Raw genomic sequence first — 25,396 nt, 5'->3', positions numbered from 1 at the left:
CTGCTGTTAACCATTCTGCCAGGTCCTAAATCCATTGTCGTGTCGCTGGCGGTCTTGTGCTCAGCCAGCATATGGCTACTTGTCTATTTACCTGTAAGATTGTGAACTGTCCATAATTATGTTTCATTTTGTGATTTGGTCTTATGACATCAGTACTATGCCAACAAATATGCGGTGTCATTTGCTCTGTGAGCAACATATATGTTGAGTATTGGTCCACCACCTTCCTCCAGTACGCTACCACTTTTAAGCCGTCCTAAAGTAGATAAATATGTGGTGTCTGGGTCTTTACACCTGGGGCCATGCCCCAGAATATCGCTATTTATATGATTCAGCATTGCAGGTGTCATATATGTCCTGTGCACATAATTAACGTGTAGTAGTCTGAACTTGGCATTTCTTTAAACATCTGTAATTAACACTAGTGTTTCTGTAAATCACAGATTACAATCAGTCTCTCGTTTTGTAAGAGTATGTAGTGTGAGTTTGCATGTGTCATATCTGATGGCAGCATATAGTCTAGTTGTACTGCTCCGGCCACTGTCCAATTGCACCAGCAGTGATTAAATGGCAGAAAACCAAAAATAGGGGGTGGGGTGACGACAGGTCACCTCACTATTTACACATCACCATTTTTATGGCACAGTATTGTACAAACTGTCCGGCGTCCATGCCATTCTGGGTTTATGCCGCCTCGAAAGAGGGCATCGCAACGGTCTCCCATATGTCAGCTAGTGTGTTTCAGCCACCCCCCTCCTATCCCTTCTTTGCTGGCCTTTCATGTTCATGTTGAACTCAAAGAGGGCAAACACCAGTAGACTCCTGAGCTTCAAGGTTGCAGCATATGGGGTGTTTCCCCTATAGTCTGCAGTGTTGATTCCAGAACCGTGCTATGTTTGCAGCATATGTGGCCCACCAGTTAAGGCTTGCAGCGCTTCTGATAATTTTGTAGGTAAATGTACAGCCTCCATGTGTCCCTGTGTTATAAGAACTTAGTTTAACGTGAGCTACTCAGTCCCGAAGGAAGGTCTCAGCGCTTTTGCTGAATCAAGACAGGATGACCAGTCAAAATGGCCAGGTCTTCTAAAGTTTTTGGAAAGTGCCAAAGTCAATACACGATCGTATGTAGAAAAGGAAGTTTATTCAAATGATGGGGTCAAGGTAAGCGAAAGACCTGCCGCTATATCTTGAGGTACGGATACGGCGGGAACATAAAAGCTTTGTCCTTAGATCTGAGATTTCTGCTGGGGCAGTATAGAGTGAACTTCCTACACAGGTGAACGGAGCCCTAGCCTGCCAGAGACTTATGAATGAGACTGAGAAGCTCGAACAGGGACTGCTTCATGACTGGCAGCCAATGAAGAGCCGAAGGGAGGGTACCGAAGGAGTACCAGGAGGAAGATTACAGACCAGATGTGCCGCTTTGTTTTGTACATCCTGTTTGGAAAGAAGTGTTTAATTGGTAGCTACCAATAGGCTATCCCATAGTTTAGGCGACACATAATCAGGATTTGAATTAGTGTTCTGCTGGACCTAGTGGAAGCCATTGGAACACTTTTTTAAGCAAACGCTTGGTAGCAAAACAGATTCCACAAAGGAACCTAAAATGTTTTTTCATGGAGAGGTGCTCATCGATCATAAAACTGAGATTTTTAACTGTCCTCGTGGCATGGAGCAGGAACCCATATTGGATGGCCACCAATCAGTTGACCAACAGGCCTGTGCCTTCTCAAACAGCAGATTCTCTGTTTTGTTTCCATTGAGATGTAAACTGTTGTGCGTCATCCAAGCGGCTATCCTCCCAATGCAGTTGGTAAATCTGATTTTCACATTCTCGGGAACTTGCCCAAATGAGATGATTAAATTGAGTGTCATATACATCGGATATAATATGAAAGCCCCAGGATTTTTCAGTCAGAGCAAGAGGGGGGACAAATAGATGTTAAGCAAAGTAGAGCTCAAAGAAGAGCCCTGCTGGACCCCCTTGTTCATAGACATGGTCTGTGATTTAAAGGAGTGAAGTGAAATAGTCTGTTTCCTGTTGTCCAAAAAATCTATAAACAAGTGCAAGGCCTTTCCATAAGTTCCTGACTTATAAAGCTTGCAGACCAGAATGGAATGGTAGTCCGTACCAAAAGCGGCAGATAGATCGAGTAATACCTCCATAGTCTGAGTGCCCGCTTTCAGCGAAAGTCTAATAATCTACTACAGCCAGCAGTGCGGTTTCCATGCTGTGGAAAGCTCTGAAGGTGAACTTAGAGGAGTTCAATAGGCAATGATCCTCCAAAGAAGAAGAGAGTTCTTTATTAGCCAGATTCTCCAAAACCTTGCCTAAAAGTAGGAGGAGCTCCATGGGTCCCATGTTGATTTCCTTTAAAATAGGGGTGACCTGGCGTGGCCAAGATGGCGACCTAGACGATGTGTCTCCGTGAGGCTCCTCGCCCTGGGCTCCTTCCTCCGGCCACATCAGAGCATCTGCCTTTTCACCCTGAATCTGGAGTCGCATAATGGCGCCTGGCCGGAGGCGGTAAAAAACGAGACTGCTGGCGACGAGAGCGGGGCCTCTGAGGGCTGGACCGGCACCCACTCCGACTGGGGGCGAGCTGTGAAAGAAGCCGACGAGGCATCAGCGTCCCCACCACCGTCCATCACAAGGGGCTCGGGGGAGCCGCCGGCTACCCCAGACGGGAGACACGAAAATCGAGGCCAAGGCTGCAGGGCCTAGCCCCGCATGGACCGGGTTGTCCCGCTGGGGCACCGACGGGAGCTGCCTCTGTCGCCGCAAGGCCTGCATTGTGAGGGACACAAGGTGAGGAGCGGGCGAAGGGAGTGACCTCAGCGGGCTCATCATTTGGAGCGGCGCCGCCCTGATCGGGTGCCAAACCTGTGAAATGGTGCCGAGAGAAGGGGGGCGGGCTTCAAGCTAGGCCCCAGCGAGAGAAATTAGCTGCGCCAGTGGGTGGCCCGCGGACCCCCTGCTGTGAAAGACTCTACCGAACCTTCGTCAACACAATGAGGCTATTCTGACGCCTGCGGCGCAAACCAAGAACACAGACCGCGCCCCTAGGCAGTGGCGCGAAATCTTGGCCGGGGCTGCAGGCCTGTTCTGGCAAGAGGAGGCGGCGCCGCCGAGTCAGGGGCCTAGCAAACTGCCAATACACCGGTCAGTTCACCAGCACGGGGTGGGCAGACCCTCCAACTACGGATGAGGTGTCTTAAGCCCTCAACATTGCCTGGTGCTGGGCTAGGAACGGTGGCAATAGGGCAGCACCGGCCTCTAGAACACGTACCACATCACTCCTGGCGCGGCACATATAGAGCTGACTCTGTAGGCGGGAAGCCCACCCAGCCACCTACTCCACACGCCACCACCGACCAGTGCTTGTCTGCCTCCTCGACGGGCCTAGAGTGACGGTCCATAGACAACCCTGGGCCCTGCATCCTGAGTCAGGGACCTCAGATACAGACAGAGACTAAGTCACGAGACACAGACCATAAGCGGAGACTCATCGAAGCCCCAGGGGGTCTCTGCGCCCAGACGCCGTTGCCTCTGACACAGGCTCTTTGGAGTGGACAGTCAATCATGGCCTCAATGCACAAGAAAGGAGAGCGCACAATCACAGACATGCTCCTAAAGGGACCCAATAGAGGGGAAAGGGGCCCCCTTTCCCCCTCCCAATCAAAACAACCACCAGACAATGCTGACGGAGAGGCACCGATCACTCTGGCGTTTCTGGAAAAGCTTTTTAACTCTCTCCAAGAGGACTTCCATACACTCAAACAGGAGGTGGCAGGAGAGGTGAGGGAGATATGGCGCGACATGGACGGCTTGGGGGAGCGAGTGGCCGCAATTGAGGACACCGACCACACCAGGAGTGAGGAAATGGAACACCTTCAACAAGAACTTATACAGCTCAAAGAGCAGCAGGTGGACCTCCAGGCGCACGCTGAGGACCTTGAAAATAAGTCGTGACGAAACAACATACGAGTCCAGGGGGTCCCATCATCTGCAGAGGGGGCGGATGTAGCACAATAACTACAAGGTCTCTTAAGGGACATGCTTGGCAGAAGCCCAGACTTTGACATTCGGATTGACAGGGCGCACAGAGGGGGGCCACCATGACGAGATGCAATCCCCCCTCCCCCCTCCCACTCCACTCCTGACATCCTCGCCTTTCTACCTGACTTCCCACTGAAAGAGAAGATCCTAATGGAAGCTAGACTGAAACAACCTATACAATACCAAGGTCACTCAGTGGCACTCTACCAAGACCTCTCCTCCTTCACGCTCCAGAAGAGAAAGGCGATAAAGAAGCCACTTCGGGGGGCGTGGCCAAGATGGCGGTGTGAGCGGTCGTGTCTTTAGGAGCTCCCGCCGCCGGCCGTTACATAGCACGTTATATATCGCTCCGGCCCCCCGTCAGCGGGCCCCAACTGAAAGCATTTGCCGTCTGGAGTGGCAGGCCTGCTGTGGTACAAGCGGAACGAGGTGGGAGCCGTCTGGAGTAGCGAAGGAAGTGGTGCCGGGCGCGAGGCTGAGCTTGGCCTAGCGGAGCGGAGCCGCGGGGCGGGGCCCAGAGCCCGAGTGAAAGTATCCGGCTGAGAGGCGCGCCTGGGCGGCAGCGGACTACGCGAGACTCAGCGGCTCAGTGGTGGATCCGTCCCGCGCACTGTCGGAGCGAGGTCCCTGGGACAGGTCGGTTCGGGGGCTGCTGCGTATACACTGGCGGACGAGCGCTGTGGCCGAGGGTGAGGACAAGACTTCTGGCGGCGGCAGCACGGGCGTCTGAGTGCGGTGGGCCTGTCGGCGGCTGGTACAGCGTGGAGGTCGGTGGATGGTCCCCAGGTCCCCCAAACGGAGGTGAGGTGCAGCGCGTAAGAGGCCCTGGCTGCCGGAGGCCGGCGGAGCTGGAGCGCCGGGTGCAGTGCTACGTCGGGTCCTGCGGGGCTCGCATTGGCCTGTCTGGTGCGGCCCGCCATTTTGCATAGTCGGATTGCCCCTGAGGTAGCGTCCTGGGGCAGCTGATTAACTCCAGCGTAACGGACGGACCGCAGACGTGCACCGCTCAGTGGGCACCCGGAGGATTGGGCAGAATCAGGAACAGGGGGACGACGGAGGTTGCTGGCCCGGGCTGACTGAGAGGGCCCAGTGAAGCGGCTTGACGCAAAGGGGCCTCTTCATTGAAGGAGTAGCGGGGGTTCTTTGGCGGGCCTCGACGATACCCCATGCTTGATTGTCTGGCCCTGTAGGACCTTTGCACGCTCGAGGTTGGGGGACTCACCGGCCACTAGCACTGGTGGTGGCTGATCTGTGGGCTCGAAAGGACATGTCCTCCGGGAGGCTCCGGAAGGACCGCACCATCAAGGAGCTCTTCACCCCTAGCACGATGGGGAAACGGACAGACACCACAGCGTCCAGCCACCGGGTTGGCGCCGAGAAGAAGGCCTCGGACTCTCCGTCCTTGGGAAAGACGGACCCCGAGGGCCCCGTCACGCGGTCCTTTTTGGAGTCCCTTTTCACCAGCCTACGAGAGGACATCCACGCCTTAAAGAAAGAACTCCAGGAGGAAATAAAGGAAGTACGCCGAGATACCGACGCCATTGGAGAGAGGGTGGCGGATTTGGAGACCAAGAGTGACGAGCGGGATGTGGAGATAGAGGCGCTACGACAGGAGATAGTTCGCATACATGACCAACAGGTGGACCTCCAAACTTATGCCGAGGACTTGGAGAACCGCTTTCGGCGGCACAACATCAGGATTAGGGGAGTGAAGCAGTCCCCCGACACGGAAGACCTCTTTCAATTCACTCAGGGACTGTTCAATCACATTTTGGGCCGGCCTGCGGACTCCCCTCTGCGACTGGACAGGGCCCATCGGACGGGCCCGCGTAGAGCTAATGCGGCCCACCCAGCGGACATTCTGGTCTGTGTGCAGGACTTCAGAACGAAGGAAGAGATTCTTAGCAAGGCGCGCCAGATGGCGTCGGTCTCCTATGGAACGCACTCACAGACTCTGTATCAGGACCTCGCTGCCATTACCTTGGAGAAGCGACGTACTTTTCGGCCGGTCACGGCGGAACTGCGAAAGCGCAATATCTCCTACAGCTGGGGTCATCCCTTCCGCCTGGTGTTCAGGCTGGACAACAAACTTCACCAACTGCGCTCTCTCAGGGATGCTTGCAACCTGCTGGGCATTGAGGAGCCGGCGGAAGACGAGGGTCCCTCCGGGGAGGGTGCTGCCGGCGAGGAGACCCCCGGGCGATGGAAGCAGCAACGGCGTCGTCGCAGACCGAGGCGACCAGCAGCGACGGAGATAGTGGAAGGTCAACGAGCTGCAGTGGAAACCGTAGTGCAGGGATTGGTGAAGCCCGACAGCGGCTGACCTCCAATTTGGCGGAGTTATGGCCCAGATGAGAACGGTGAGGCCGGGACCACTTGTACCGGCGGCGGGGGCGGAGGTTCTGGACTCCACACGTTTCCCCGACTGTGACCCTACTACTTCATCTAAGTCTGTGGATGGGGGACAGGACTGTTCTATGTACTTTTCCAATCATCTGTGAGAGATGATGGACAGTGATGTACTTTTCTGGCGTTTTGTTTTGTGGGTTCTCGTTTTGGGGTGTTGGGGGGGGGGGGGTCGGGGAGGAGGGTGGACGGTGTTGGGAGGTTTGCTTGGGGATAGGATACGGGTAGTTTTGGTAATGGGTTGGCGAGGGAGGGGTTCTAGGTCCAGAGGGTTCCGCAGTGACAGGCAAATAGACATTCCAGGCTGCAGGGGTCAGGCCGCTGCTGGGCACGGCTCGGTGCGCTCCCGGGGCCAGGTTGGGGAGAGTTTGTGTGTGATGGAGGCCAGCAAGGGCGATCGGGAGAGGGAGGTACGGATGATGCTTTATGGCTCCAACTGAAGTGCGCATCCTCTCACTAAACGTGGAGGTCTCAACAACCCCATTAAGCGCAGAGCAGTGCTGTCGTGCCTTGAGCACTCGCAAGCAGATATCTGTCTCCTCCAAGAAACGCACTTACTGCAGAAAGATTGCATGCGCCTGAAATCGCACTCATTTCCACACCAGTTTTTCTCATCCACACCACACAAGAAGGCTGGGGTTGCCATACTAGTGGCGAGGAGATTCCGGGGGCGGGTGCTGAGACAGGGAGCGGAAATCAAGGGGAGACTCTTATCATATCACTTCTCATTGGGGGGTTCAGACTTCACGGTCTGTTCGGCCTATGCCCCTAACGAGGGACAGGAAAAGTTATTTCATGATGCGCTTACCATGCTAACGGCCTCGGCAGATAGACATATCCTACTGGGTGGGGACCTTAACCTAGTGTTCGACACCGCCCTGGATAGGTCGGCGCAGCGCTCTACACAGGCGGGGTCCTTGTCTGAGGGAGGGTTAGCTCGACTGAGAGAGTTGGGCATGATAGACCTCTGGCGCAGCTTTCATCCTACCACCAGGGCTTACTCCTATTTCTCAAGCGCACACCGCACTTTCGCCAGGCTGGACTATTTCTTGGCCTCAGCCTCTTTGCATGCCCTGACCTCCACGGTAGAGATAGGTGTGGCATCCCTTTGTGACCATGCGCCCCTGCTGGCGACTTTCCTCTTCCCCCCGGTGCAGCGACCTCCCCGGTGCTGGCGCCTGCGAGATACACTGCTGCACCGCAAAGAGGTCCCGGAGAAAATAATAGGGGCGATCCACGATTACTTGCTACACAACACCACTGCAGACACCTCCCCGACCACACACTGGGCAGCCCTGAAGGCAGTCCTCAGGGGGGAATTCATAGCCTTAGCTGCGGCAGAGAACAAAGCGCGCGCGGAGAAGAGGGAGGAACTAACGCAGAAGGTCAGGGAACTGGAGGGCATGCACCAACGGACTTGCGCGCTGAGGGTCTGGAGGCAGCTGACACTGGCTTGGAAACAACTGAGTGCGTTGGATCAAGACAGGGCGGAGTTCGCGGCTTTGAGGGTGCGTCACATGTATTACACGGGGGGATAGGTGCGGGCGCCTCCTGGGGCGGGCACTCAGGGAGAAGCGTCAGCGTCAGGCGGTGCAGGAAATCAGAACGGCCGGAGGTGGCATGGCCACGGAGGATAGGGACATCGCGACCGCCTTCAGCGCTTTTTACACTTCATTATACTCTGGGGAGACATTAGATCTGGCAGCTTTCTGGACTCTGCTCGACTTCCGGTGCTTTCCACAGACTAAGCGGCAGCCCTGGAAGGCGACATACGACCCGAGGAGGTGATATCGGCCATCTCCAGGCTCAGGCTGGGGAAAGCCCCGGGGCCGGACGGCTTTACGGCCCTTTTTTATAAAACATTCTGTATGCAGGTGGTGCCGTTGCTTACCACTCTCTTCAATCATTTCTCGGAACCGGGGGCGATCACAGAGGATTTACTAGATGCCACCATTTCCGTGATCCCTAAACTGGGGAAGGACAAAACGAGTTGCGCGGCATATCGGCCCATATCGCTTCTCAATGTAGACTTAAAGCTCTACACGAGTATCCTCGCCACGAGACTCGGCCCGATAATGCCGAGACGGATCGACCCGGACCAGACAGGGTTTATCTCGGAACGCCAAACCATCGACAACACCAAGAGGGCATTACACCTTATAGAAAAGGCCACGCGCACGGAGGGGGAATATATGTTACTGTCCATAGACGCGGAGAAGGCCTTTGACCGTGTCCACTGGCCATACCTGGAGCGGGTTCTGATGAGGGCCGGTCTCGGTGACCGCTTCCGCGCATGGGTCCTCAACTGTTATTCAAAGCCCTCGGCGACGGTACGGGTCAATGGGTACTCGTCGCCCCGCTTCCCTATCGAACGTGGCACGCGGCAGGGATGTCCCCTCTCCCCCTTACTGTTCGCCTTATATATGGAGCCCCTGGCACAGGTGATACTGCTTACCCCGGAGATTCACGGCATCAAGATGGGGGCCTTCATACACACCATCAGCTTATACGCGGACGATGTCCTGTTGTCCCTCTCCGCCCCCGTGAGTCCCTCCCGGCCTGTGTAGCGGTACTTGACTCCTTTGCGGAGGTGGCTGGTTTTAAGGTCAACCTCAACAAATCGGTGGCGCTTGACCTCTCCTTGGAGGCGTCCACGAAGGCGCTCCTGCAGGGTCTCTTGTCCTTCCCGTGGGCATCGGAGGCGGTCCCCTATCTGGGGATCCAACTGGCACCTACCCTGCAAGGCACGGTCCGCCTCAATTATGCGCAACTTAGACACACGATACGATCGGAGTTGGGCAGGTGGAAACACCTTCCACTGTCTTGGCTTGGCAAGGTGGCAGCGATTAAAATGACGGTCCTGCCGCAAATTCTGTACTTATTCAGAGCTGTCCCTATGCGGCCGCCAGAGGGGTGGATCCGTCAAACCCAGGCTGAACTGGCCAACTTCATATGGAATGGGCGGCGCCGCGCATGAAGCTCCGCTTGGCGATGCTGCCTCCTGAACGAGGAGGGTTGGGCCTCCCGGACCTGCTCCTCTACTTCCAAGCGGCACAGTTACGGACGCTAGTAGAGTGGAGCAAATGGGAATCGGAGAAGCATTTGCTCTTCCAAGACCAGGCGGTCGCGGGCCGCACACTGCAGGAGGTGCCCTTCCTGAGGCGGCGCCATCGGCCCCCGAATCTCTATGCCTCCTTCATCACGAGGACACCCCTGGAAGTGTGGGATCAAGTGAACATACCACATAACCTAACGTCCTTCCCGTCCCCGCTGACACCTCTAGTGTCCAACCCGGACTTTGGCCCCGGCATGGATGTGGTGGCGTTTGCGAAGTGGGGCCCGGCGGGTTGTAAAGTGCTGTCCCACATCTATGCCAAGGAGGGAGCTATCCCCTTTGATGCCTTTCGCCGGGAATTTGCCGGAGGAGGAACGTCTTCGCTACTTCCAGGTGCGACACTGGGCGCTCCATCCCACTGTTAGAGAAGGGGCTGACCGCAGACTCAGCGATTACGAATACTGGTTGCTTTCTAGGAAGAGAGATCGTGGCTTGATATCGGATCTTTACCGCATGTTACTGGGAAGATACACACATATTCACAATGCAGGGAGGGCGCGATGGGAGAGGGATCTGGGGCGCACGCTGAGCAATAAGGAGTGGGAAGGCATTTGTTACAGGGCCCGTCATTCCGCACACCACATGGGATTAACAGACACTCTAACTAAATTAGCCACATACTGGTACTATACCCCTGAAAAGCTCCACGAGATGGACCACACACGAGACTCGCTCTGTTGGCGGGGCTGCGGGGAGAGGGGTACACTGGTGCATCTGTTGTGGGACTGCTCACACTCGCAGGCTTATTGGAATCGGGTGCTAGATGAAGTAGATCTACACTTAGACACTACCATCCCGAGGTTTCCCGCATATGTGCTGCTGGGTGCTCCCAATCCCATCACTTACCCCCTGCCCTCCCACAGAGGAAGGTTGATAGCTATAGCCTTGGGATCGGCAACGCAAAACATCCTCACCTATTGGCGCACTACGCATGTCCCCACTTTTCAGGGCTGGTTGCACCGTCTTTGGTACGTCCTGGGGATGGAGAAACTGTCACTGATTGCTAAGGGGGAAGGCGACAAATACCCAGAATTATGGCAACCCTTCTTGACGCGTCTGGCTTCTGAATTTAGAGAAGTGACCTGCCCCAGATATCTACGCCTGTTGCGGCTGTCACAGGCGGCTGCCACAAACACTGAGGCCTGAGAGACCACTGTTACGAGTTAGGGAACTGGACCTGGAACCGGGGTGAGGGGTGGGTAGTCTGGGGGGTGGCGGGTACGGGGGAAGTTTAGTTTGGTTTTTACCTTTTCTGGACACCGCTAAGCTGCCTCGACGCAGACCCGATTGCAGGAGCCGTTACCTTGGGGTGGTGCCCCCTTGCTCCGTGGCGTTACCGATGGTGTTTTGAAGACACTATATCATCACCTGGGCTCCGGGATAGGGTCCGCAACACGCAAATGTCCAATCATTCTTCTCTCCCTTTTCCTTGTTTTACTCTGTTCCTAAAAGCTGTATTGACGCTGGCTGGGCTGAATGTTGACGCCACGCCAGTTTGTGAAGCATATTTGGTATGATGCACAGTTTTTGCAGCGCAATAAACACAGTTTATACATAAAGAAGCCACTTCCTTCCTAAGAGACAAAGGGATGACATACTCGTGGGGCCACCCATTTCGACTGATCTTCAGGTGGAACGGAGCACTACATCAATTGAAGTCCCTCTGAGAAACTTGCAACCTTCTCGGCCTCGCTCACACGGATCCGGAAGTCTCCCCATCCCAATCCCAACAATCACGAAGTGGCGGGTGGCAAAGAGTGCGCAGACGAAGAACTGCAGCAGCGGCACGCCTGAAACCAGATCACGCGACCCCGTCGCAGGAAAGAGCGGAGGCCATGAATGCAGTATCCAGGGATACCTCACCTTCTGCCTAACTTTTTTAGGGGGACACACTTGCAGCGACTCATAGCTGGCTTGGGCCGAACGGCACCTAGGTTGCCCGCTCCCACAGGTAAATTCACAATATGTCTGCGACTCAGGCTGGCAGGTATTGGACTTTGACTGATCGGAGGGGGTACCAAATTGGGGTTCGGGAGGGGGGTGGGGCGGTTCTGTTTGTTGGTATGGGAAGGGTAGGGAGGGTGGACCTGGGAGGTTGGGGGGCTGGGGAGGGGGAGGGAACCGGTGTGCCGCACAAGGGGGGATACGAGAGAGTCACCGAATGGGGGCAGCCTTCTCAAGAACTACGCATCTTCTAAGACTAGGGACATTATGTCAGACACTGCCCTGAAGGTAATTACCCTGAATGTAAAAGGGCTTAACAATCCCATCAAAAGACGGGCCGTGTTATCGTACCTGGAGAACTCGGGTGCCTCGATCTGTTTATTGAAGGAAAACATCTCCTTTCCAAAGATTGGCCCAGAATGTGCTTCAGAGCGTTCCCGCACCAGTTCTATTCCTCTACCACTGACAAGAAAGCGGGGTAGCTATACTGTTTGCTAGACACTTTAGTGGTCAGGGGGGGACAAGGTAGCCGAAATCATAGGCAAGCTCCTAGCTTACAATGTACGGGTGGGAGGCATGTCCTTAATAATAGGGTCCATATATGTCCCGAACTCCGGACAAGAATCCTTTCTCCAGGGGGCCCTGTCTGACACCCTAAGCCACAAAACACGATTCACCCTAGTGGGTGGTGACCTTAATCTGGTTATGGACCAAGAGATAGATAGATCGGGTCACCGTTATGGTTCAACAGGGGCAATCTCATCAGAGGGAACGAAGTGGTTGGTTAGTAAAGGTTCATCGGATATTTGGCGGGAGGCTTATCCACACAACACGTACCACCCTTTTTATTCCCACGTGCTCCGCACTTATGCTAGGTTAGATCATTTTATAGGGTCCTCAGAACTTGGCACAACAGTAAAGGAAGTGGACATTGTCCCAGCCGCACTCTCAGATCACAACGCAGTAACACTCACGATAGCCACCCCTCGAACTAAAACACAAAGAGGCCACTGGCGCCTGCGAGAGGCCCTCTTACAGCGGAAAGGTGTAACCCAACAATTGCACAAAACGATAACTGACTACCTTGCACATAATGACAAGCTGGATGTACCTTTGACAGCGGTTTGGGGAGCGCTCAAGGCAGTAGTATGGGGGGACCTCATAGCTATATCAGCAGCAGATGCCAAAGACCGTAAGGAAAAACGGGAGACGCTTTCGGCTCAGGTGTCCGAACTAGAGAGAGTGCATAGTCTCACTGGGGCCCCCAGGATATGGCGACAGCTAAAGGCGGCTAGGGCGCAACTCGCTGGGTTAGACTTGGATCGTGCGGAATACGCAGCCCTATGGCTGCGACACACCTACTATATGGGAGGCGATAAAACAGGGCGACTGTTAGCGAGTAAGCTCAGAGCGCGAGTCCATCGGTCACAACTCTCTACGATGCTCAGGGTCAGGCGCTACACGATGACAACAAAATAGCGGAGGCCTTTTGGGACTTCTGCGCCTCGCTATACAGCGAGGATCCTCTCTAGACAAAGAGGGGGAAGCCTATCTCAGTGGGGCGGCAGTAACCGTGCTCAATGCGGCCGGTACCGCTTCACTAGATGCACCTATTCAGACGGAAGAAGTGATCAGCGTAATCTCAGGCCTTAAGCCCTTGAAATCGCCAGGGCCAGACGGCTTCTCTGCTGGTTTTTATCAAACGTTTTGCCCTCTATTAGCGCCAATCCTAACTAGACTTTGTAACTCCTTCCAATGGCCAGGCTCAATACCCCCTGACATGCTCGTGACCGACATCATAGTACTGCCTAAGCCGGGTAAAGCTGCTACCCAGTGCGCCGCCTACAGACCCATATCCCTGCTCAAACTTGACTTCAAACTTTTTACAGGGATTTTATCAGCGAGCTTGGGCCCGCGTTTACCTGGCATCATAGAGCCCGACCAATCAGGCTTTATTCCTAACAGGCAGTGCAGCGATAACACCAAACGCCTCTTACACTTAATAGACAAAGCTCACTACAAGAACTCATACGCCACCCTACTTTCAGTAGATGCTGAAAAGGCGTTTGTCAGGGTGGACTGGGGGTTTCTAGATAAGACATTGGCGCATTTCGGAGTGGGGGACCGCTTCAGGGCATGGGTCGCCAGCTGGTACGATACACCACGGGCAACGATCCGCGTCAATGGCATTGGTTCCCAACCATTTGACATCAGGCGCGGCACCAGAAAGGGCTGCCCACTATTGCCCCTTCTCTTCGCGCTATACATAGAACCTCTTGCGCAGAGAATCAGAGACAACCTTGATATAGTGGGCATCACCTTCGGGGTTGAGCCACACACCATTAGCCTTTATGCTGATGATATTCTGGCAGAACTTGACAACCCCAAGCAATCTGGCCAGTCTTGCTGAAGAAAATGGAGGCCTTTGGGAAGGTATCCGACTTCAAAATGAACACCGGGAAGTCAGTGCTACTTCTCCTAGGCTGTAATGTTCGCAGGCTGACGGTTTGCCACCGACTTATTGGGGATTGTTATCTCAAACCTCGATCCCATACCGGGTATCACCCTGACGCCAAACACCGAACAGACAGTCAATCGGAACTACTCAGATCTCTTCTCCCAATACAGAGGGACCTGAGGAGATGGCAGCAACAGCCATTGTCACTTCTTGGGCGGGTTGAAGCAGTCAAGATGACCATCCTACCCAAAATCGTCTATATATTCCAGACCATACCAGTGACTCCTCCGCTGGAAATGTTACAGAAATTACAGGATGCAGTACAACATTTTATTTGGGCCGGGAAACGCCCACGGAAAGAGCTTACCCACCGTGCTCCGCTTAAGGGAGGACTGGGGATCCCTAACCTGCTGCGGTATTTCCAGGCGACACAACTGCCATACTTATAAGAATGGAACCGCCCCGAATCAAAGAAGAGATGGCTCTTCCAGGACATAGCGATGGCGCAAACATCACTCTGGAAAATTCCCTTCCCTAAACGTGCCGACAGGCCGACCTACATTAATAAGTCTCCCATCACCCACACGATACTGCGGGCATGGGATACGGTGGCGGTCAAAAGGGGACTCCCCACCTTCCCTTCACCTCTCACGCTGCAATTTGACAACCAAGCCTTCGCTCCAGGGTTGGAGGAACGGGCGTTCGGGCAGTGTCAAAATTCTGCTTGCAGGTCTGCGGGACACCTGTTTGACCTGGAGGGCTTCGTTCAACTCACTGACCTAACGGAACTGTATGATCTACAAGCACCACAACGATACCAATAGTTTCAGATTAGGCACTGGTTGACTAAGCCCGAAACTCGTCCTTTGGTCGGCAGGCAACTCACGACATATGAGAAGTGGCTCATTACTAAAAAACTGACAGGCAAACGATCACAGACCTATACAAAATGCTCAGCCCACCGCCTCTGACTCAACTCTCCGCGGGCCAGAAAAGATAGGAAACTAAATTAGGGAGAAGCCTCTCTGACAAAGAATAGCAAGCCATATACTACAGGGCCCACCACACAGCCAGGAACACTGCCAGTAGGTAAACAGCAGTTAAGATCACGACCTATTGGTACTTGAGGCCAGCCCGCCTTAACAAAGGCAACCCAGACCGCAGCTCCCCTTTCTAGAGGGGATGTGATGAAATGGGAACGCTGACCCATCTATTATGGGATTGCAAGGAGGTGAGGGACTATTGGACAACAGTCCTTAACGATATCGACACACAGTTGGACACATAAATTCCCCGCTTCCCAGCCTACACAATCCTAGGGCTTCCTAATGCACTCACATTCCCACTAAAGTCAATCGGGGAAGCAGATGGGGCTGGCTCTGGGAGCTCCTGTACAACACATCCTTTCGCTTTGGGGACCTTCCAGGCGTCCCACAGGCTACATAAACTTTGGTATATAGTGGGCATGGAGCGGATTGAAGCTACCCTTACCCAATCCACAGCATAATTTGCCAGCCCTTCCTCTCCCTCTTAGCCAAGGAATTCAACAAAGTCACGTGTCCGAATTACCTCCGCCTCCTGCGGCTCACAGACGCATCTTCCCCAGACGACATTCCCAATAATCAGATATAAGACGGCTCTCTGACTTGGTGCCTTCAAAGGGCGGGGATACGGCACACCGGTTGGTGAGGGTGGAGGGGAGGTCATGGGGTGTGTGTTTTTTGTTGTTGTTGTGTTTTAGTGGGGCCGTTGGGTATGCAGATTAGCTTCTCTCAACCCGGACAGGCTCCCATGGACACATTCTATCCCTATGACTTAAGGGCCTGAACATTTTATTTTAAGGGTTTGAGTTAGGGTCTTTAGCCCTGGGTGTTCGAAGAGGACATGTGCTCATTGTAATGTATGATACCTGATGCTTTTGAAACTCAATAAAACAAAGTTAAACAAAAAAAATTAGAATGACCTGTGCAGATTTCTGCAGCAGGTTCGCCTAGTCTAAGGATAGATTAAAGAAAGATCTGATAGACGGCGCTAATATGGCTGACAGGCTGGCCCTATAATAGGCTTCTATATTAGTATCCATGTCAAACTAGCCAGCCACGAATTGTGCTGCTAAATAGTAGGCCTCCGTGTTTGGAACCTTTAGACCACCCTTTTCATATGTGCAATTGAGGGTGTCCATCTTTACTCTGCTTTTCTTCCTCTTGTGAGTGAGAAAGTGCCCTCTTTTTTGCATAGTATACCCCAACTTTTTGCTGAATTGCTGATGTTCTTTGACTGAGTGTGCCCTGGGCTCCTGCTAATCAGGTACCCAGGGCCTATGTTCCTTCCCTAACTGCCTTGAAGCCTAAACCCAATTGGCATCTCTGGCCACATGTCAGCCCCTGGTAAATGGTACCACAGGTACCCAGGGCAATATGACCAGAGAAGGCCTCTAAGGGCTGCAGCACTTATTGTGCCACCCTTAGAGGTCCAGTACACTAACACTCACACACTGCCTTTGCAGGCTGCTTGTCTTGGTGAAGAACAAAGTGAAGAGTCCACAAGGCACACATCCTTGTGTGCCATGCCCACAACCCTGACCTACCTCAAGCCTCCGGACTACGCCTGCAGCCTCAATCCAGAGGACCCCCCTACCGCGACCAGAGCTGGTAAGAAAATCTGACGTCCCATGGCACCCCTGCACTCGACGCCCCACGGCCTTGTGTGCCCCAACCAATGGTGCCTAACTAACCCACGACATCCCGACTTACCCCTCGAATTTGGTCGCTCCTGGAAGATCCCCGTCCCCGAACCTGCAGTGTTTCTTTGTCCCGGAGGTTCTCCATTGGAAACAACAGGGCACCCGACCTCAAAACAGCACCCTGCACCTGGCCGCCCTAGTGCGGCAGAGGGTGCACCTTTGGTGCTACTTTGGTCCCCAACTTGCCCTGAGCTAAACCCTAGGAGCTTTGCTCCCACAACCCCGTGGCCTGCTTGCCAGCTGCCACCAACCGGAGACCCCCTATTCTCCATAGGATAACATTGGGCCTCAACTCTCTGCACTCAGCAGCCCTTGTGCCGCTGAGGGTGCAACAACAGTGCATCACTGACCCTGGGGGAGCCCTGAGTCTAACCCCAGAACCTTAACCCTCACAGTCGATTACTTACCTGAGAACCGTTAACCTGTTTTCCCTCCATAGGATAAATTGACACTTTTTCTCAAAAAAGTTTGAAGTGCGGAGTTTTGAAATCTAAAAATATTCCTTAAAAATAGCACAAATAACCAAAACGTGTTTACTCACCTGTTTGCAGGAAATGTCCCAGTTCTGAATCTAGGTATCCAGCACGGAGTTAGAAAAGTAACATGAAAAGTAACTTAGCTGCAATTTACTGTAAAAGCCTATTCATTTCAATGTACTGCTCCAAAAAGTTTCCAAGTGTGGAGTTTTGAAATCTGAAAATATTCTTTAAAAAATCATGCGAATAACCAGAACGTAATTAGTTGCCTGTTTCCAGGAAATGTCCCAGTGTTGAAACTAGGTATCCACCACTGAGTTAGAAAAGTAACGTAAAAAGTAACTAACCTGTAATTTACTGAAAAGGCCTATTCATCTCAATGTACTGTATTTGCTAGTGCTCCCCTGTAAATCAAACAAAGTACACATTCTATTGCATTTTCTAACTGTTCTATATCCAGTAACTTATTACTGAAACGCATTTAATGCTTACCTGTGCCAGGCTTGCTTGGTTCTAAAAATAAGCAACAGTATATTTTTATACAAAAACAATTGGCCTAGAGTTCAGTTCTTGAGTGTGTGAATTCATTTTCTGACTGAGTGGGTTCATCAAATGCTTAACACTTTCCTCTGATACTGCCTTACTGCTCGACCAAGCTACCACTATTAGAGAGTAAGGTTCTATCTAACTTTAACATCTGCTTACCTCTGGGGACACTTGGACTCTATACACACTATACCTCATTTTGGTGTAGTTTATATAGAGCCAGTTTCTGACACCTCTATATCAGTGTATTCACCAAAGAGCATAGTCATTTAGTGTGTCTTGAGGTAATTTTGTGTAGTAACATTGAAAGAGGTACAGACACCTAGGGATTACTATCATCTTAGTTATTGCTATCCTGTCAACTAGCGATGGAGTTCGAAAAGTTTATGTATCCTTCAATATTTTCCTATGACTGTCAGTATTCAGAGCGAACCACTCCCGCTCAGAGGAGGTCACCATGACTCCCAGATAACAATAGGTCTCTGTTTCCCATGGTATCGCCATATTGGGTTGGCGCATTTTGGCACCCGTGTTAGTCCCGCAATAGTGTACAGTTGTAACTTTTGCTTGTTTATCTGTAAGCCGTACTATGGTCCAAAATTGTCCAGGATGTTGAGGAGACGTGGACGCCCCTCCTATGGTCTGCGCATGTAAAGGAGCATGTAGTCCACGCATAGCGATACCAGTCGGTGCCTACCTCCCACGGATATAGCCCAGTCTGACAATGAAGACCTGATTTGGCAGGCTGGTAGTTCAACCACCAGCGCATAGAACAATGGGGGCAGTGGGCATCCTTGTCGAGTTCCACGCTCTAGAGTCCATTCTTCTGCAATAATCCTGTTTGTTTGCACCCTGGCAACTCGGTTGGTGTATGATAGTTTGCCTATTGGTATGTACGTCAGGCCAAAGTTCATGTGTTCAAGTGTTGCAAATGAGTACTTCCACAAGACTGTTTCAAATGCTTTTTCCGTGTTTAATCACACTAGTGCCATATGTTTGTTACTGAGTTGCGTCTCCCATAGAACATGTCACAGTCCCTGGATATTAAGCGCTGTTCGCCGGCCCGAATGAAGCCACATTGGTCTGTGTGCACCAAGGAGCCAACTATGTGTGTCAGTCTGCATGCTAGGGCTTTCCCTAGCATATTATTATTGTTGTTCAACAGAGAGAGTGGTCTTTGCTTTTTTTTGGTATAACTATGATCACTGCCTCTAGATCCGAGTGTGGGAGTGTTCCCACTTGCAGTGCTTCCTGTTAGACCTGCAGCCGCTTCTCTGCTAATCGTGCACTATAAGTGCAGTACCATTTCGCCGGAAGGCCGTCCAGTCCTGGAGTTTTATTCATGGGAAGGTCTTTTATAGTGTCCTTGATTCCATCTATGTCAGTGGTTCTACCAGTTGATTGCGTTGGTCTTGCATCAGTTGGCTAAGTCCCTGCGCTCCCAGTATTGAGTAATGTGGCATGTCCACATCAGGTCGTGTGTCACTATGGAGGGTATTGTAATGTGCAAGGAACACTGCATTAATTTCTTATTGCGTGTTTACAACTGCGCTATTCACGTCTCTAATAGTCGTAATACTGGCAGCCAACTGATCTCTTTACAGCAGCCTGGCCATTAACCTTCCTGCTGGGCCTCCCTTCCAGTGCAGCACCTGATGGAAATAGCGATTTTGTAATATTACTTTTTTGTGGTCTTTGCTGTTATTTCTGCACGTGTGGCCTCCAGTCTCGTTTCGGTGTCCTTCCCCAACCACCCCCCAATACACAGCAGCATTCGACAGACGCGTCTGCTCTTTATCTCTGTCCAGAATTTCCATTTACAGTTTCTATGTCAGTGAGACCACGCATGAGCTCGCTATGCCCTTCTATACTACTTTTAAGGCGTCCCATTTCACACCTAGTGCTAGCTTTACTGGCATTTAATGCAAAATAATCTGTAATGGATTCTCTAAGGGTTGGACATCACTCCGGGTCACGAAGGCCGACACCACCAGTCGCCAGGTTGGAATACATGCCCTAAACTTAGAAATCGAATAGTCTATTTGGACTGGAGAATAATCAGAGAGTTTCCTGCCCATGTGAGTCACTGTCAACATGTACTGCGCCTGAGTCTTGTCCACCAGGATAATAGTCTAGCCTAGAGTAGGTGTGGGTGGGCCATGTTCAATGTGTGAATTTGTGCATGCTGCGGTTTCTCTCCCACCAAATATCCAGAAGATCTAACTCTGTCGTCGTCTGGAGCAGGGAGACTGCCATTTTTTGCTTGTATGTAGGAAATGGAAGGACCCGATTACGCCTCCCATTAAGTACATAGTTTAGTCGCCCATCCATAGCATCGGACTGCCTATGTAGATTGCTAATGCCGTTCTGAGACGAGGGGTAAAAAGTATCGTCGTCTATGTTCGGTGCATAAACTCCCACCAAAGTGAGATCCCTGTCATGCACTAGGCCTTGCACAACAAGGAATCGGCCCTCTTAATCTTTTAGTGTTCTAGTTGTCAAGAATTGCGTGCCTGGTGCTAGCCAAATGTCTGCCCTTCTTGCATGTGTGCAGTGACTTGCATGGTAACAGCGACCCCCCTCCATTTGTGCACTAGCCTGGCCTCCGAGAGCAGTTTGTGGCCTCCTGCAGGCAGGCCAATTGTATGTCATGCCTGTGTAGGTATGCTTCCACCTTAGTGTGCTTCATGTAATTATTGAGGTCCAGTACGTTCCATGAAAGCAATTTAATCCCGTGCATGATCTGTATGCTCGTGGGTACACTCACTCTGTCTACCCATGTCTCTTGCATTTCACCCACTCAGACAGCTGCATCGCATCCCCCTGTGTCTTTCTACATTTCGTGTGACATGTTACCACCAGCAGGCACAACATTTGATAATCAATTCTCAACTACAAGGAATGTAGGGGTGTCTCCATCTCCCTCCCATAGGCTCTACTGCACAAATACTGAACATACTGTACCAATATAAACCAGCACACTGTGAGTCTGTTGTGAAGAGTGTAACAGTAAACATTATTATAAGGCGAATAACAATAGGGATTGCAGAGGCTCGTCTATCCAGGGTGTGCAGGCTCCAGAATGAAGTTCCGCCACTAGAGATGTGTTGAAGGGGTGGGGACGGGGAACAATGTACACTTCTGTGAGTCTCAAAGCAGCAAAATCGCTTTCAACTGCTCCATCCTGGCAGTCCGACCTGCTTGTGGTGTCAACACTGTACTATGTGCGCAGGTCCGTGTGTTCCCAGCATCTGGAGAGGTTGTGGTAGATTGGGTTGGCTGGTCCTGTTAGGAGATCTCAGTTTCCGGCGTGTCAGATCTGTGAGTATTGGAGTGTCTCCATGCCTGTTTGGCCCACCGTAATGCATGCGAGTCCTGCGTGTCTAGCCATTCGAATGCCTGGGTTGGTTCCTTGAAGAACCGTGATCTGCCTTCATGAATGATTTTAAGTTTTGCCAGGTAAAACGACATGTACTTCATGGTTAGTTCCCTGCAAAGCCTCTTCTCTACCTCGAAAGAGCGCCTTTGTTTTTTAATCTGCCTCATATAATCCTGGAACAGCATGATCTATGCCTCCCCGATGTGGAGGTCTCCTCTGCGTCGCCCTGTCTATGAGAGGTCATCTCAGTCTCTAAAATTGAGTAAGTAGAAAATGGCAGTTTTCCGCGGGCCCCTGACAGTGGAAAATCGGACGTCATTCTGTGGCATTGTATTGAAAAGTAATTGGAGAGGCCTTTGGGCTGCCAGTAGTGCAGGATCCATTTCTGTAAGTAGAGTACCAAGCTGTCACCCTCTTCATGTTCCAGTAGTCCCACCAAGAGCACACTATTTCTACAGGACCTCCCCTCCGTGCGGGATCCCAGCTGTTTCGTCCTGCATCGTAGTTCTGCTATGATCTTTTTCAGGCTGCTTTGCTCCGTGGACATTTCAGTGATCTGCGCGACCCAGTAGGTGACTTTGCATAGGTCTGCCAGGTTCAGGTCTATCGTTAGCGAGTCCACTTTAATGCTTCAATGAATCCCTGGTGTCTTGGACTGCTTTCAGTACATCCATCAGTATAGGGGCTGACACTAACTGTTGTGAGGATTCAGTTACTGCAGTGGGTGAGTAAATTTGTCTATTTGGATCTGGGCCTTCTGCTGCCCCCTGCACTTCACCATGACTGCTGCTTCTGGCACCGAACCCTACCAAACGGGGGAAACTCAAGGGAGGGTCGGCACGGGCATTTCCACATGATTGGGTGGCCTGGCTGTAATTCATCCCCTGTTGCCACCAGCTCCCATGCACAGTGACCAGTTGTAAAACAGCATTTCCCTCCACAGCTTCACCACACCAGCTTTGCAGTCCAGCACCACTCAAGGGGGGTGCCTAAGTCTCTCCTCCAGAGGGGCACTGATAATGTCTTTCTCTACTGCTGGTTGGGGGTATTGTGCTGGTGGGCCCATGGTTCATGACTGGTCTAGGGTACAATCGTGGAACATTGGTAGGGGAGCCCCCTCATCATGACCTGTCTCCCAGGTCCGCTAACAGGGTAGGCAGCTCCCGGGGGAGAGAGGGGGGTGGGGTGGGGGGAAAGAGGAGAGGGGACCATCCCCAGACCTACATACGCAAGACCACAAGGTCACTCAGTTTGTGCAGGTTATAATTGGGCCCATTGCACCTCTGTCCCCAAGGGGGGGTAACTAACCACCTTGAGAAGTGAGGAACTCATGAGCTTTGGTACGGTGGTTCCCCTCAGACCAGCGTATGTTGCAGAGCCAGGACACCTCTAGCCTCAGACACCGAAGCGCTGCTTGCACCTGCGTCCCGATCTCCTCAGTGGACCCTTGCAGCATCAGCATACCATCTACAGGGCTTGGAAGAAAACTCCAAAGTCCTTCTCTGGTAAGGGGAAAATCTCCCAAAAAAAGCTTCCCCATAAAAAATACAAAAGCGCCATTGAAAGCAGAATTCATCTACCGCCAGGAAATTGTCATTTTCCTTTGACCATTCCGAGTATCAGTACTGTTTACTTACACTGGACTTTTCCTCATCCTCTGGTTCTGAAGCCACAGAAGATTGTCAGAATTTCCGACTCCATTTACTGTCCCTCAGAACTTGAGGCTTTCTGTCAGTCTGTCAACTTGAGGACAGCTCTGGAACTATACTGGCCTTGCTCCTTTCGACTTGACGACTATTGACTGACTCAAACACTCCCCTTCTCTCCTCAAACCCTGTCTCTTCTGCAGGCTCGGGTCTCGACGCTAAGACGTATTAGTGGACTGCTGTCCCTTCCCTTTAGGTGCCTTCCACAATGTGTCACGCAGAGCATGTTTCAGCACTGTGTTCAGTCCTTGACAGTGCTGCACTTGACTTTAGGTGATGTGATCCTATTTGCCAAGCGAAGGTCAGAACGTACCTCGGAGAACAGTCTTTTTCTAGGGCCCATACGTGTTTCCAGACAATGAAGATATTTGCTTGTGTCTCCAACATCGTAACGATGGTGGATAAGGATTCCAGCCTCGCGAAGGATGATTCAGAGGCTAATAATTTGCTCCCTCCTTCCTTCTCTGATCCAAGTCTTATCATTAATTTTCAAAAAGGCAGTGGTCTACTTGCCAGCAAGCAACATTCCTTAACCTCTGTGGCCTTAACAGAGGAACTACTCTTCTTTAACTCCAGTGCCTTTCCTATAGGCCCTCTGGACAGCGAGTATAAAAACCCCTGCATGCCATAGGCTGAAGGGGGTTTGCGTCAGGAGTTTCATTCTTCATATGCAGAATGCCACATGACTGCTAGACTGCTATGTCCATGCATTTTAGTAGTTGGCAAAGCTGCCAGTGGTAAGTCTACTAAAGTCTGCTCTTTGGGATGTGTAGGCAACATCCTTGAAATAAACTGATTTATTTCTGGTTTAGACGAGGCCCTGGGCCTACTCTGCAGCTTGTATGTGTGGCCTCAATAGTGAGAGTGTGAGAATTTGCATAGGTGCTACTTTGAGGGTCACAGCCGATGGTCTTACCCTTAATCTTTGTGCTCCTCCTTCTGCCAGTTGTAATTAATTTGCTCCACCTTGTACATAAGTGAGTGCGACCTGTCCTGGCCAGCCATGTGCCCAGACTCCCAAGAGATGAGACAAGATGGTCTGCCTGAAAAGTTTCTAACACTGAACTGCAGAACCTGTCCACCACCACACAACATTCAAAGGTGCTTAAACAGCTTACACTCCACCATCCTGGATGTAGATCAGATAAAGCAATGCAAACAATGTCAGCCCTGCTGGCCTATTACAAATTTCTGCAGTGGAACAAACTATCCGCATCAACCCCTCACACAAAGTGGTCAATAAAAAAGAAGCAAGAATGAAAAGCAAGTGGTACAACACTTCTACTGAAAAGAATTGTAAACATGGAGGTTGCTAGCAGCAAAACCAAAGAAACCACATCATTGTCTAGAGCACTCCAAAAAAGTCAAATCAGAATATTATTGTAAGATTATTTCACTTTATTGCAAGATCAATGTGATTAATATAAAAAAAATGGTATAAAAAAATATAAGAATACCAATGCAACATGATCTATTAATCACTAAGCCAATCTAAAGGATACAACCCAAGTATGGTGGCAACATAGATAGTACAAAGATCGAACAAATTATAACGCGTAGAAAAAGATTCATTTTATTTCTTTGTCAAATGTTCCCCATTAAAAAGCACAGCCAACTAGTGTTTCGTCTTGCTAGACTTCCTCAGGGCTTGAGGAACACCAAATAGATATTCCTTCAAAAGACTGGAAACATAGCGAACAAGACACAGTGTAAATAACAAAAAACAAAATCTGCAAGTAATAGATCTCAATTCACTGTAAGGCCGCCATACAAGGTATAGTCTTATACAGTGTGAATCATTTTCTATTATTCTGCCAAACGATCATAAATGAGTGATGATGTCCAAATCCACACCCGGACATCACATGTTCAGAATCAAACAGCTGGCCTTACTTCCTCGCCAGTCGCATCAGCCCTACCGTTCGTTTTCTGACTTAAGCAGTTCTCTTTTGGTTAATGTGGATTTCCAGCTCCTAGGCAATGGTACTACTACTACTAGAGACAGCGAGGAAGTAAAATCAAAGTTAAGGGAGATAACGCACGTGTGTGAGTATTTCATTGTGATTATTTCGGACTAATCTACTGCAGTTTGTGAACCTACCCTCCGTGCTGTTTGTCCCACACATTCTCATCTATCAGCCTAGACTCTGTCTCATGTGGAAGATTCAAGTACTTGTACAAGCACTAGAAAAGCCAGAAGAAAAACAAATCCTACTGCAATGCTGGAAAACAATTAAAATAGGATTACTTTGTGTAAACGGTGCATGGATGAGATAACGAAATATATATGTAATGATGGTCTATACTTTTCAGATTTAAAATAGTCCCTCTTGTATTCCACATGAAGCAGTCAGATACTCCCTAACAGCCAATAAAGAGAAGAGACTGAAAAACATCAGTGGTCCAACCACCATAATGATTGACAGTGTCTCATGTCAATAGATGAAGGTTCATGGAGCAAAGAAGATAGTTGCTGAAGAAGGCTGAATCGATTACAGGTCAAACTTAAAATCATGAATGAGATGCAGAAAAAGAGCACAAAAAAAGTTTTTAAAAATCCCAC

At 51.1% G+C, this 25,396-nt stretch overlaps 1 protein-coding gene across 2 annotated transcripts in view; it reads left to right on the top strand.

Annotated features, from left to right (window-relative positions):
- The window catches only part of MCM3AP (minichromosome maintenance complex component 3 associated protein), a 622,263-nt gene that overhangs the window by 332,442 nt on the left and 264,425 nt on the right, over window positions 1-25,396 (top strand). The window lies entirely within an intron of this gene.

Source organism: Lissotriton vulgaris, chromosome 2_1 (genome assembly GCF_964263255.1).
Source record: "Lissotriton vulgaris chromosome 2_1, aLisVul1.2, whole genome shotgun sequence".
Lineage (NCBI taxonomy): Eukaryota > Metazoa > Chordata > Amphibia > Caudata > Salamandridae > Lissotriton > Lissotriton vulgaris.
Note: the sequence above shows the minus strand (reverse complement) of the source record. Positions and strands in the feature narration are given on the sequence as shown.